General features: G+C 36.3%; 3 long non-coding RNA genes across 3 annotated transcripts; all 3 read left to right on the top strand.

Annotated features, from left to right (window-relative positions):
• The first annotated feature begins 328 nt into the window (after positions 1-328).
• LOC138189077 (uncharacterized) lies at positions 329-3307 on the top strand. Its single transcript, XR_011175858.1, has 3 exons — positions 329-647; positions 1665-1942; positions 2511-3307. It is a non-coding gene; the product is annotated as an uncharacterized LOC138189077 (long non-coding RNA).
• Positions 3308-7237: 3930 nt separating this feature from the next.
• Positions 7238-9152, top strand: LOC138188975 (uncharacterized). Its single transcript, XR_011175774.1, has 3 exons — positions 7238-8106; positions 8180-8402; positions 9066-9152. It is a non-coding gene; the product is annotated as an uncharacterized LOC138188975 (long non-coding RNA).
• A 49-nt stretch (positions 9153-9201) lies between these two features.
• Positions 9202-11089, top strand: LOC138188950 (uncharacterized). The gene is made up of 3 exons (XR_011175766.1): positions 9202-10089; positions 10178-10315; positions 10395-11089. It is a non-coding gene; the product is annotated as an uncharacterized LOC138188950 (long non-coding RNA).
• The last annotated feature ends 2635 nt before the right edge of the window (positions 11090-13724 follow it).

Raw genomic sequence — 13724 nt, forward strand, 5'->3', positions numbered from 1 at the left:
TGTTGAAATTAACCTGTAGAAATCATATGAACGAAATGAAAAATGGTAGGTGTAATGCAATGAAAAAGATAAGATGTTACGTGTATATCTGTTTTACAAGGAATCATTCAAATCCATCAGAATGTCCATCAGAATGCAGAAAATTTCAATGGATTGTAAATTATGTGATAAACTTATATGAAAAATTACGAATTTATTTATTTGTCATTGGTTTGGTACTTGCAGCTATTAGGTTGGCAACTAAGTGATCGCGGATTTTGTCATTAGGTAGTATTGCCAACCCAATAGTTAAATGTAGCAAAGATTTTGAAAGAAAATGAAGAATAAAGTTTAGCTGCGCGAAATGAATAGAAAATTAGGGAAAATAATTTCACCAATGTTTACTTTTATTCTCCTTTTATAGCAAGCTTCCCCAAGTTTAATCGCAATGGAGAAGTAGAGAAGAAATGAATAATTATATGTTAGATTAATGAGATAAATTTATAGGTTATACGTTTAATAAAAATGTGTTCGTGAAACGTATGGTAAACGTAATGGCCGAGAAAATTCCAACGCCAGTGAAGGAATAACGAGCAAGAGTTTTCGTTGCAGGCGCAATGTGCTGGTCGTAGCCACGCGTTTTATCGCCTGGCGATCAACCGACACGCGTAAGTGGCATGATTGATTCTCATTGTCGGACAGCAGTCGTTACCATATTTACTAACGACCGCGTTTGTCTTAATTAAAACATTACCGTACCAACCCTCGAGCAAAGAAACGCTACTGGCGTGCCGGTAGCTCGCGACCTTCCATCTTTTTTCCTCACGTGGTAGCCATTTTGGTCTTCGCTTGTTAACAAGATAAAAAAAGCAGCAGATAAGGATCTAAATAAAACGGTGTTGTAAAATAAATGTTTGATAGAAACAACATGCTACGAAGAAAATTTCAATATTCAAACGTTTATACGATAGCGAATTTGCGAATTTGTAACATTAATTACAGCAGAAACTCGGTTATCGGAACGTCAATTGACGAGGAAATTGAGTCTCTTGACTTTGAGAGACTGAAAAATAGGAATAGCAAGAGAAAATCATTTTTTCATTTTTATCCCAATGTTTTTGTTCCTGTTTAGCATCGTCTGATATTTATAGAATGCATCAAAGTAAACGATCTTCCCTCATATAGCAACAAAGTCATTCGGTTAGCTGGACAATTCGATTACTCCGACAGTACGCGTTATGATTAATTTTGATAAGATAGTTTCCATTCTATGGAAATCGTACGAAATTTATGCGATTAAAAATTTGTTATGGAGAAAGTTTTTTAGGGAATCGTTTAAACTACATTTATTTCTTTATAAAAGTGGAAGGAACGTCAAAGTATGGAATCGCTTATTAATTTAAAATAAAATAGAAATAAAAATTCAGAATTTCCTTAATGAAAATAAAATACAAATTTTTAAATAAAAATTAAGAATTTTCTTAACAAAAATAAAATACAAATTTTTAAATAAAAATTCTTAATAAAATACAAATTTTTAAATAAAAATTAAGAATTCTCTTTGTGTGTAATTTTCTACGAACATTGCGCTCTGGCTGTCTTCTTGGAAAATTTCAATTAAATCTTTTGATCTTCCACTCCGAACAAGAATTTCAACATTCTCCTTTCTCCATCTCGCTTTCCAGAAGAAGGAAAAGCTTCATGGTAGAATATCGGAGAAAAGCAAAAAAAAAAAAAAAAGAAAAAGAAAGGAAAGGAGGGAACGAACGGATAGACGTACAGAGTGGTAAAGGCAAAAGGAAGCAGTGGCAGCGCGAAGAATGTCATAGCTAGTTGTTTCTGACCGAGGGGGGAGGCTGACACCTTCGTGATGGATGATCGTCGACCGTCCGCTAAAGCTGCCGTTGCTGCTGCTGACGCGGCCGCCGTCGGAATGACTGTTGCTGCTATTGCTTCTGTTGCTGTAAGTACGAAACACATGGCCACGGAACTCTTCGGTCGCCAATGCCGCGCTATTTCATCGTTATTTCTCGCTACGCTAAATAGGTTAACTAAGTCTAACCTATAATGTGAACACTGTTGCTGATTATCCGATTATTCTTGCTTTTATTATTATTAAAAGTAGTAAACATTGGTCTGAGTATTCAAATACATGACATTCGCGTGGCGATTGTTATTTAACTTCTGACAAATTATCCTTAGTTATCTTTGGAAAATTAATTCGCTAAATAACTCGGACGTTCTTCCCAGTTTTATAAAGAAATAAATGTAGTTTAAACGATTGCTTAAGAAACTTTGTCCATAGAGAACTGTCTATACGAAAACGAAATTTTCCACTGGGAATTTTATTTCAATTTCGTTCGCAGCAGCTGCCAAAGCTTGTAAGTGTTTTAATTGAAATTTACTTTAGTTAAAAGATAGGACAATTGAAATAAATAAAGGAAAAAAGGAATTCATTTAAATATCAGTTTCACACTATCATTGTATTTTCTAATTGTTAAGCGTATGATATATCTTGAAACAATTTCCAGAATGCAATCCTGGTTTCACAAAAAAAGATGGGACTGAAAGAATGTCGACAGGGACTCGATAAAGGAGTGCAAAGGGTTAAATAATATCTGGAAACCTGGTGGAAAATAGTTGAAATTCCAGAGAAAACAATTGAAACGAAGGTAATATTTCTATGGCAACAGACGCTACACAAGAATATCTCCAGCCTCTGAGAAGTCGTCTTATATCTTGGAAACCACCCCGGTTTCCTCCACAATTTCTCCATTATGGAGGATGGCTTTGGTACACCATCAGCTTGGTAACTTAATCCCGGAGAAGTTAGAAGAAAGATGACAGTACGATGGAGCTGAAGAGGAGAGAAATTGGCCCGAGGGTCTCCCGCTGAGAAACAAATTTTTCCGCGAGCAAGTAGGTGCAAAGTACAGTAAGCTCGGCAGCATTCAGCGGACCCGGGGATGTAGAGGCGGTAGCACTCGATGCTGTGCCGCTGGGAGCGTGCTAATGGCTACTGACACACAGTTTTGATGGATCGGCCACGGCTCTTCCTCCTATCCCGCACTCCGCCGCAACGAAATATGCGAGTCTAGCGATACGCCGACGTTTCACGATGAGAGGAAATGCACTGACAAACAGGAAGACGAGCTGGAAATGTTATTGCGTTTCGTACGAACCGCAATCCTGCTGATGATCAATATCTAGGTCAGCTAACGAAAAACATTCGTTGAGATACTATTTTCATGAAATCCTTTGCGTTACTCTGTTTCTTTAGTTACATTTTTGATGAAAGTTGTAGTTCAAGTAAGAGAACCGCCAATTTCCTGTGTGACAGACGTTGATCTCGTTTCACAAACTGTACAACGCTTGTTACGCTTACATTTTGTACACAAATTTTCCTGGCAAACACATTGAGAATATATATGTGCGCGAAACGAATTGAAATGTATGAATAGGTTATGAGAAATATAAATGAACAAATATTATAGAAACTACATTACCGCTAAGTGATTTTCTTCATTCCAACGATCGGTTACATTGCAATGACAGTAGAATTCCATTTATCTGAACTGATCGAAACAGTATATTTGTATACCTGGAGTTCACATGTAAAATATCTTGGTTGGCAGCTAAGTGATTGTGGATTCTGTCAATAGATGGTCTTAGCACAGTCTTTTGTTTTGTCAACGTGTTCAAAGCACCTAACCTATATTGTTTTCTTGTTGTTTGGACTTCCACCTTTAATTTAGCAAAAAAATTGTATCGATTAGTTGTTTAGTTTCGTTTTTATCCCAATTTAAATATGCAAGAACAAGACGCGCATTTCAGACATATTTTATTGTATTATTTCCGAAAAGGTAAGAACGCATCGCAAGCACACAAGTTACGTGCCGTATATGATGACACCAATGACACCAAAAGCTGAGATTCACGAAAAAAAGATTATGCTGTTAGTTTGATGGGATTATAAAGAAATTCTGTACTTTGAACTTTTATCAATAAACCGAACGATTAATTCAAACGTGTGCGTTCAACGACACGTCAAACTGAGCGACGCAGTTCAAGAAAAGCGGCCGGAATTGACAAATCGTAAGGGTGTTGTTTTCCAGCATGATAATGCAAAGCCCCACACATCTTCGGTCACTCGCTAAAAATTATTGGAACTAGATTCCATAATAATAATTTAATATCCGTGACCTTGCGCCTTCAGATTACCATTTATTTCGCTTCACGCAGAACTTCTTAAGTGATAAAATTTTTTATGACGCTGATGATGTGGTATCACATGTAATTCAGTTGTTTGCTGGCAAAAATCAAAAGTTTTATGGACATGGAATTATAACACTGCCTGAAAGATGGCAAAAGGTGATCGACAAAAACGGACAATACCTAATTGAATAAAGTTATATTTTTAAGCAAAAATTTTGAATTTTCCTTCTTATTAAAATACGCAATCACTTAGTTGCCAACCATACATGCTAGGCACGTTCACATAAGTAGATTCAGTCCGTAGAAATTCATTTAATCAGATACTAACTAAAATTCCCTAGGTATAAATAGACTCCAGATAAACGAACTGTATATTATCATGAATAAACGTTTTATGGATCATTAGTCTTCTCGGAAATATCATTACGTTGCTAGAAAAACACCTGACGAGACAAGCATAGCAGATCACTTTTCTCAAACAAATTACTGAAAGAACGTCAATGGCCAACGAGTAGGTCCAGCGTATCAACGATCGTTTATAGTTTCCAACGAACGACACGAGCATCGGGACTGGCTATCGTGAGCTAGTGATGCATAAAAATAATAAGAAGAGAAGGAGCGTGACGATTTCTCGACGAGAAGAAGAAGGAGCGAAGCGACGGGTCTCGGAACCGCGATACGTAGATACGCGAGGAAACGGATAGATACTAATTGGGCAAAGGAAACGAGACGAAAGTACTTGAAAGGAACAGAGAGAGGGCGAGAAAAAGAAAATGAAAGAGGAGGAGACAGCGACGGCGGCAGACGCGACGGCGACACGGGCATCCGCTCGCGTTGTTCGCGGTGACGCATCTGTCCCCAAGGATACACCCCTGGTCCCGAGGCCTACAGACGTCCAACGTTCAGAAATTCCCATTGACAACCTGTTCACCTCCGCTCGACGACGTGTTCACCGCCACAAAGTATTCCATAGAACCGCCGCGACACCGATACCTTCAGTCGAGGACTTCCTGGGACCATCTTCGGTGCTCACTTTGCCTTCGAGGTTAGAAAACGAGAGCAACAACTGTAGGACCTTGGTACGGGATACGAGAATAGGATAAAGATTTCTGAGAATCCTACCGAGGCTTTTCTTGGCTTCTGTGCGATGCATTAAATTCTGTAGAATTCTACCGAAGGTATCGATCTGGCGAGAATAGTTGAATGTATCGATGCAGGAACACGTTTCTGATTTGGACAGTTTTACATGGATTGGTCTACTAGTTGATTTGGTGAGAGCATGTGTGATGGTGTTAGACTTTGAAGTATTTAAAAGAAAGTCATTACAAGTTTGTTTGATTCCAAATACGAAAGTTTTATGGTGTTTGCTGAAGTTACATTATATTTATCGAGACTAATTTTAAGGAAAGAATCAGATGAACAATCCCAATTTTTCTTTTTTTTTTTTTTTTTGCTGATATACAGAGTACGTTACAAAGTATTATCAAATTGATATATAAACTTTCGAGTATAATAGAACAGAAATATATATGTATAAAGTTAAAACACGAAATCCAGGCTCTTGGTATACGATTTTAGTAAAATATTCCTCTTTTACGTTACTCGTCCCATTAAATTAGGTGTTTAGTAAGTCTCATATATATCAATTTATCGATATTTACAATTTGAGGAATGAAATTAATTTTCAAACATTGTAATACTATCAGCACCGTGTTCTTCGCTTATTCTTCTTTCGTATCGTACTTTTAACACTTAGCCAACCGAACAGGGAGACTCTGTGAAGAACATCGCTGCCTGACCGAACGAGGAGATCTCCCTTTTTCACTTTAGCAACGCGTTTTCTTTTTTCTTGTTGTTACTATCAGTTATTGTCTACCTGAAATTGTTGCCAATTAATTGCGCCACTTTTTCTGCTTTCATAAAGTACAGTATATAACAAAATACACCAATTTAGTGGTGTTAAAATTAATGAAACAATTAAACTATCAGTTATGACTAAATAAGGTTATAATCGAACGATACCAGGCTGTAAAAAAATATTAAAATGCATTATGAATTTTTAATTTCACGTTCAAGTCGTGTTATTTATCTTCAGTCATCTTTAATGTTTCTAATTTTACCTGTATTTTTTTATACTTTTAATTTGATGTTTTGTATATATCTTACATTTTTCCAACATCCTCGTACAATCGTGCATCCTCATGGAGTTCATACGAAAACTACATAACTTGAATTTACCATGACCAACATCTATACCGTGAATTTTTTTTCCTCTGCCCATTTTTATTCCTACAAAACGTACAAATATTCCTAGCAAACTTTGGTCCCAAACCACTGCAAGACGGTTGCATGTTTCGAGAGATTAAACGCGTGACTAGGAATACGAATCCTTAGGGACGTGACAAGAGGTCGCACAAAGTGTAGGATCATGTAGGTACGTCCGGTCGGATCTCTCCAGAGAGTTCCCGTGTACCTGGTCTAACATGCCCACAGACTGAAGAATTTTCGACAGGACTACAGCATTAAGAATCCATATCTCAAAACCGTAGCTTTTTTTAGCTACGAAACTTGCCTTCTGTCTTCCTCAAACTTTTCTGCGTAAATAATATAACATTTTTAACTCGTAACTGATATAGTAATGATTTTATCATATAGACAGATATGTATAGCAATTAACGAAAGGTGACATTGTGAGTTTTACATACATTGGTAGTCGTCAAATTATAATTATATTGATTGACAATAAAATATCTTATGAACAGTATTTTCCAAATTAATTGTGAAAATAAAAATTCCTAGGTTTTCATAGATTTTGCCTTATCAGTTATGGGCGAATTTGAAAAAATTATGGAATCCGAATAATTGGACTGTGAATAAGCAGAGATTTTCTGCATCCACTAAATACCATAGTGAATACTATACATATATTAGATATTTAATATAACATTTCATATTGTTTACATCTTTTGCATTTTTACGGTTTTATATTGGGTTGGCAACTAAGTGATTGTCAATGCCACCTAATGACAAAATTCGTAATCACTTAGTTGTCAACCCAATAACACGATCTTAAAAGTGAATTCTCCTTTCATAATTGTTGTGAAAAATGAAATTGTTTCAATAATTGTTGTGAAAAAAGTGATATTGATTTTGTCATTAGGTGGTATTGACAAAATTCGCAATAATTAATTATTTGCCAACCCAATATTTCCCACAGACGTATAAACACTCTATTGATAATGTTGAATAAAAAATGACAGAAGCAACGAACATCGTGTTGTTCGATAATAATTATCTAGATTTTCTATTAAACGAATTTCAAGCGTTTCACGATCGATATTAGGACAAAGTAACTCGTCCAACTTGGACGCTGATAAGATTCGAGGAACGCCAGGCACGCTAGAAAGCGAGTGTGTCGCGATCGTGACGATGACGGTGGAGAATCACCAGGTTAGAGCTTCGAAACCGGATCATTATCTTCCACTGATGGCATGCTCACTTTCTCATGCATCCTCGAGTGGGATTAATTAACATCTCAGATAAACATCTGAAAGAGAAACCGAGGTCAGTTCGAGCTGTCTTTCGATTTTCGAAACGTCTATTTCTAATATGATTCTCGTCCTATGCATCAAATACACGCATGATCGCCGCACATTGCGAAAATAAACTCTCGATATCGTGGAATCGTATCGTTGTTCGATCGATTATCCAATTCCACTCGATGTCGAAAACAACATACGATAGAATAATGGTCGAACAATACTCGCTGATCGAAATTTATCAGAATTCTGTCTATATCTGTTCTTTGTGCTCGAGGAACAATGAGGTGGCGATAATGGACACCGATTATAGAGATTCCAAACTCATTGATAAAGGAATACTGGGGCAAAGATGATAAAGAAGAGTTATAAGGTACCTAGGACTCCATATTTGATACAAATTTCATACGATTGATTCTATAATACTTTTCTATACGTTGTTTCAGATATAGTATGCTCTTAAAATTCATCGTACTTACAATATAACACGTCATGAAGTTCCAAATTTAAAATATTCCTTTGGAAATGTCAGATTTAAACATAACCCTCTCCGATATCCGTACGATTAAAGATAACAAATATATGTTGGATAAAAAATATTTAAAAATATATGAATGGATTAATATCTCCCAAGAAGACGATATTATACTCAGGGCCGTAGCAAAGCAGGTTCAGCGCGTTCGCCGGAACCCTGCGTTTTGAGAGGCCCCGTGTTCTACGAAAATTACCCAATTAAAAGACACTGATTTTGATTAATTTTTTACAGAATGATGATACCATTAACAGATGTAAGACATTTTTGTACTAGCGATGATTCAGTTTAAAGAAGTGAGAAAAATCATGAAAGTTCAGTGTAACTCCATAAAGTCCTCATATCCTGGAAACTACTTTAGATAAAAAAAATCCAGACGCTTTCAGAGAAGTGTACTTTTTACAGAAATTAAGCTACAACAATAGTTTTTTGCAAAAATCATACATGATTACAGATTTTCTACTTTCATTAAATTTTTCCCCCTTGAAAGCGAATTATGCATGCGAAAAAATATTACTTGGATTTGTTTAAAAATGCTGCTTATAAAAAATATATAATATGTAGCATCATTTGTAAATAAATAATTCCACATTATAAAATTTAAGTGTAGAATTTGAATGTGTATTCAGGCCCCGCAAAAGGTCACGCCGGCCCTGATTATACCAACTTTCAAAATTCTAATTTTTATATATAGTATTTTTCCAATTTTTCCAATGAACTAAAATGTGCTTATTCTAGTTCCACACTTCTTTCAAAGTCCTATTCCCAAATTCAGAAACTGTGAAATATTCAACTTCCAGCAACTTGGATCAATTCATCCTGAATCAACTCAGATATACCTATCATTCTTTGAAAAGAATGATCGCAAGATAATTCTACTATACTGTGCGATTTTTCCAGCATTCTTCACACTGACCAATGTTCTTTAACAAAATAGATTGCCATTCTTTGAAGCCTAACATGAATACAACAATATGATTCATATCATATTCGATGCAGACAAACAAAGGTTAACAACATGTTTCTGGAAAACATCAGATTTGGCATACAACAAACTCGCACCAATGTCAGGTAAGCGCCATCAAACCAATTCCAAGTTGTCATTCAAATTTTCATTGTAGGTCTTTGTAAGCATCAACGCATATCACGTCAGCCTGCGATCCAAAAAAAGATACAAAAACAAACAATGAGAAGACGGCTGTGATACGATTCTTATAGCAGCGTGTATCATTGGCATATACAGTTGGACCGAGTTCAGGTATCTTCGCGTTATCTCGGATGCGGGTCTAGGCAGGGTATATCGGTGGAACGCATCCCGGTATCGGCGATCCCGTTGCCGACTGCGTTGGCTAGTTAGAAGAAAGGGATCCGTGAAAAGGAAGAACGGACTGAATGACACGGTCACCGAAAATGACAGGTACACGACTTGGAAGAGCCGTGGACGTGGGACCGATATCGCAACCGCATCTGACACAAACCTTGGTCAGCCAACTCCGTCTCGTCTTCTTTCTCCATCCTTTTCTTCTTCCTCTCGTTCTCTCTCGTGTCTGCCTGCCAATATGCCTACCTGTCAACACACGCTGCATTCAATTAACTCGGGGACCAGTTTCACGCCTGTGTAATGACGCGGAAATCAAACTTTACCCACCCCCGTGCCCCTCACCGACCCTCAAGACGGACGCGATCCTGTAGGACGCCAGGGAACGACGACCTCGATCTCGTGAGCAGCTCTCGTTCTGACAGCCACGGGAACATCCTTGAATCGGGCCTCGTGCGTATCTAGCGGCTGAAAAGAAGAGAATTTGAGGAAAAGAGAATTGGAAAGTAAGAGAATCTGAGAGGAATTAGGATGTTTGTGTTACATACAGTATATGTACACTATAGCGTGGATTTCATAACTGTTTGTTTTCAGATTATTTGAAGAACAGAGAGGATTTAGTCGGAGGAAACCCCAATTTACATTATGAAATTTGTAGCAAAAGAAGTTTAGGATTATTTGAAGAAGGAAAGAAGATTATTTGGAAAAAAATCTTATCACCACATGTGATAAGTATATTGCAAATATTCTTGCAAAAACTCCTACTTTTGTGAATTTATGACACCTACAAGGAAATTGTTTGATCCCCTAGATATTGTACCTACGTAACGAGTTTTGTACTGTGGATATTCTACATACGTTTGTATACTACGTACATTCTGTACATTTTTGCACCTTGAAATTTGCCTTAAATGCAGAACAATCGGTAGTCTAGTGATGGATCTGTAAACTAAGGTCACTGAAAGGTTACTAAAATTGTTGCGTCGTTGGTCTTGGCGTTTGTACATAAGAATTTCATATGATTAATAAACTTAATAGAATGAGACAGTGACAAGGCTGAAATAGAAAAGTAAACAACTCGAGGAAGTCTAATCCTGCAATCTATGCGGCAACCGCGAGCAACACGAAATCAGCAGATCAGCGACGATTACAAGAGGATAGAGATAGCGTTATCTCTTATCTACGAGCAGTCCGGGATCTCAGCATCCGCTATCTATCGATGGAATTAAGAAAGCTTAACCTGGCTAGATTAAATTAAAATCGGACTTTATCAGGGCCACTGCGCATTTCCTCTTATCTCGACGATGACCGATAATGCGTTTACACCTTAAGAGAATCCGCGATCTCTAATAGGACACTGGTATCTTAGACCGATAGATCGATAGATCGATAAGCTTGTTGCTTTTATTTCGAAACTTTTTCATTTTTACATTCCCTGTATATTGTTTCATAATTTGGCAAACTGTTCTGGGTATATTAAGTATATTTGTGTAATTATAATTAGGTATATTACAATTATAATTATAATTAGGTATAGGTTAGGTATATTAGGTATATACAATATATAATTATATTGTATATTTAATTATTAGACAGAAAACATAGACATAGACATAGAAAAACATATTAAATATTCAAAAGTATTCGTTACGATACTTGGTAGATGAGACAAATCTCTGCTTATATTCCATTTCTTTAAATCATGTTGAAAAATTTTCATAAAACACGGTAGTAAGTTCAATTAAGCACATTTGAAGAAAGAAAATGAATTTCTATAAAATATATTGTATAAAATAGTTTCTAATAATTTCTATAAATAATAATTTCTATAAAGGTTAAAAGATTTACCATTTTTTGTATACTTTGGAATATTTAAAAAATAAATTATGATCATCGTCAACACATCTTTAAAATAAACATGATAGAAAGAAAAAAGACATAGACACGAAAAATAGATTAAAATGTAAGTACAAACAACGGTACTGAAAATTGAACAGGAAGAGCGAGTTGCTGTGTTCGAGGCTTGTTTACGGGCGAATGAAAATTACACGACGGTACCAGCCACCCCTTGGTTCGACGCGTCCATTCATTAACACTTCATATCCCGTTGCGACGTGCTGGTAACGAGCCTGTCATAATTACCGCGCTAACTTTATTACTGCGGATACACGCTCTCCTTGCCCGGGCTATGATACTCGTGCGTCATAGGGCAAATCGAGCGCGCACCCTTCGTTCCACAAGGAAACACGAGCCCCCCGCAGCTCTGAATTTAGAACTCTCAACATATTAAGCGTTATTTGTGTTTCCTATAAAAGTTCAGAGATATACCATTTTTTATGTACTTTGGAACATTTAAAAAATAAATCATAATCATATCTTGATGATAGCTTTAACACTAGAACTACTACACCAGTCAAATTGATTGGTTTTACAATTTTATTTTAAAATTCCTACTTCATGTTATATATTTTTCCGCAATAATGTAATGACTTTCGTATAACTAAAAGAATAATATAATGAATTTTATTTTGTTTTTTATGTGTTTAAATTGAAAATAATTTTATATCAAGGCTACTTATACCAATACCAGTCGAAATGACTGGTACTTGTCAGTGTAAGAGGGTGCTGCAATCTGTCTATCCGAACCTCCATTAACCAGTTTCCTCGTTTTGCAAAACTTGCCACACGTTTTTACCATTTTTACCGCGTATCATTCGATATGACGATATCAGTTATCAGGAAAATTCCGGATCGATCGCTAGATCGCTAGATGCTAAGACTAGCAATACCACACCAGTCAAAATGATTGGTTCTACAATTTTATAAACGTGTCGACCCTCGTTTAGGGATGATGGTCCCGGATGGATTAATAATACGAAAAATATACTACATAATATGAAATTCCTTCTGTAAGAAAGTAATAAATCAATAAATATAAAAATATTCTATTATTAGGTATTTTTAAAAGACCAGTCAAATACGATCATTTTCTCCACGATGTCTGTTTTGCTGCGTGGATTCGTTTTACACATGTTTTACATACATCCTGTACATACAAATACAGAAAAAAAGTAAATTATCTGAAATTAGATGAGCAGAAATTTCAATTCTCCGTGATACTTTCAAAGCACACGATCATTCTAAATAGATCGAGTGACATTTCCAACTTCACTCCCATCGATTGTACATAGAAAAACGCACACTGGCGCACAAACGTACCCAGCAGCCATCAAAGTCGACACGCGAGAGCGTAACCCGCGCGAAGTTAGCTTTTGCCTGGAGAAAACTGCTTAAGCTGCTATCTTCGATCTGAAAAAGGGCAATTTACGAAACCAAAAGCATTGGACCGCGTAGAAATTGTAATCCGATCGGAATCGTGCCAGCTCGAACATTCGCCACCGTTTGCACGCACCATTCCGCCCACCGATGGCTAATTACATTTATTCAATATTTACGATGATACGATCTAGCGCGTAGTTCGAGCCTGCGAGTGAGTCAGGTCAAATGAAAGGGCAGATCGAGCCCAGTGCACAGTCATTCTACGATCGAAGCTTTCCTTAATGCCGACATGTCCATTTCGCCTTTCCTTTCTACGTCTGGCAACACTGCCTTGTTATATTTCCCTATTTAATCATTTTTAGGACTTTTTATTACAGGACTTTTATAGACTTTCTGGTATTAATTTATGAAAGATAACAAAACGAACAATAAACAAAAACGAGTTATTTTATAGGTTTTCCTCGTTTCTGCCTCAATTGCTTCTTTTGGAATTTCTCCTTTTAGAATGAGCAAAGAGATATTAAATTTTTCATGTTACATACAAAAGTTTACTATGGCGAGATCCATATTGCAGAGAATTATAGGAACAGCGAAAATTAACTAATAATTCAATATGTTGTAATACGGTCCATGTTGTATCATTTACAGTAGCAATGGCTAATTCACAATTAAAAATTAAATGTTTTTGTGGTTCTTAATTATTCTAAATTTATCTATACTACTCTATATATACTACTATAATACTATGTACTACTATATACTAATCTATACTAATCTACACTACTCTATACAATTAAGAACCATAAAGAACATTTAATTTTTAATTGCGAATTAGCCATTGTTACTGTCAATAATACAACAT

The sequence above is a fragment of the Bombus flavifrons genome, chromosome 18 (genome assembly GCF_040668555.2).
Source record: "Bombus flavifrons isolate JBK064 chromosome 18, iyBomFlav1_principal, whole genome shotgun sequence".
Lineage (NCBI taxonomy): Eukaryota > Metazoa > Arthropoda > Insecta > Hymenoptera > Apidae > Bombus > Bombus flavifrons.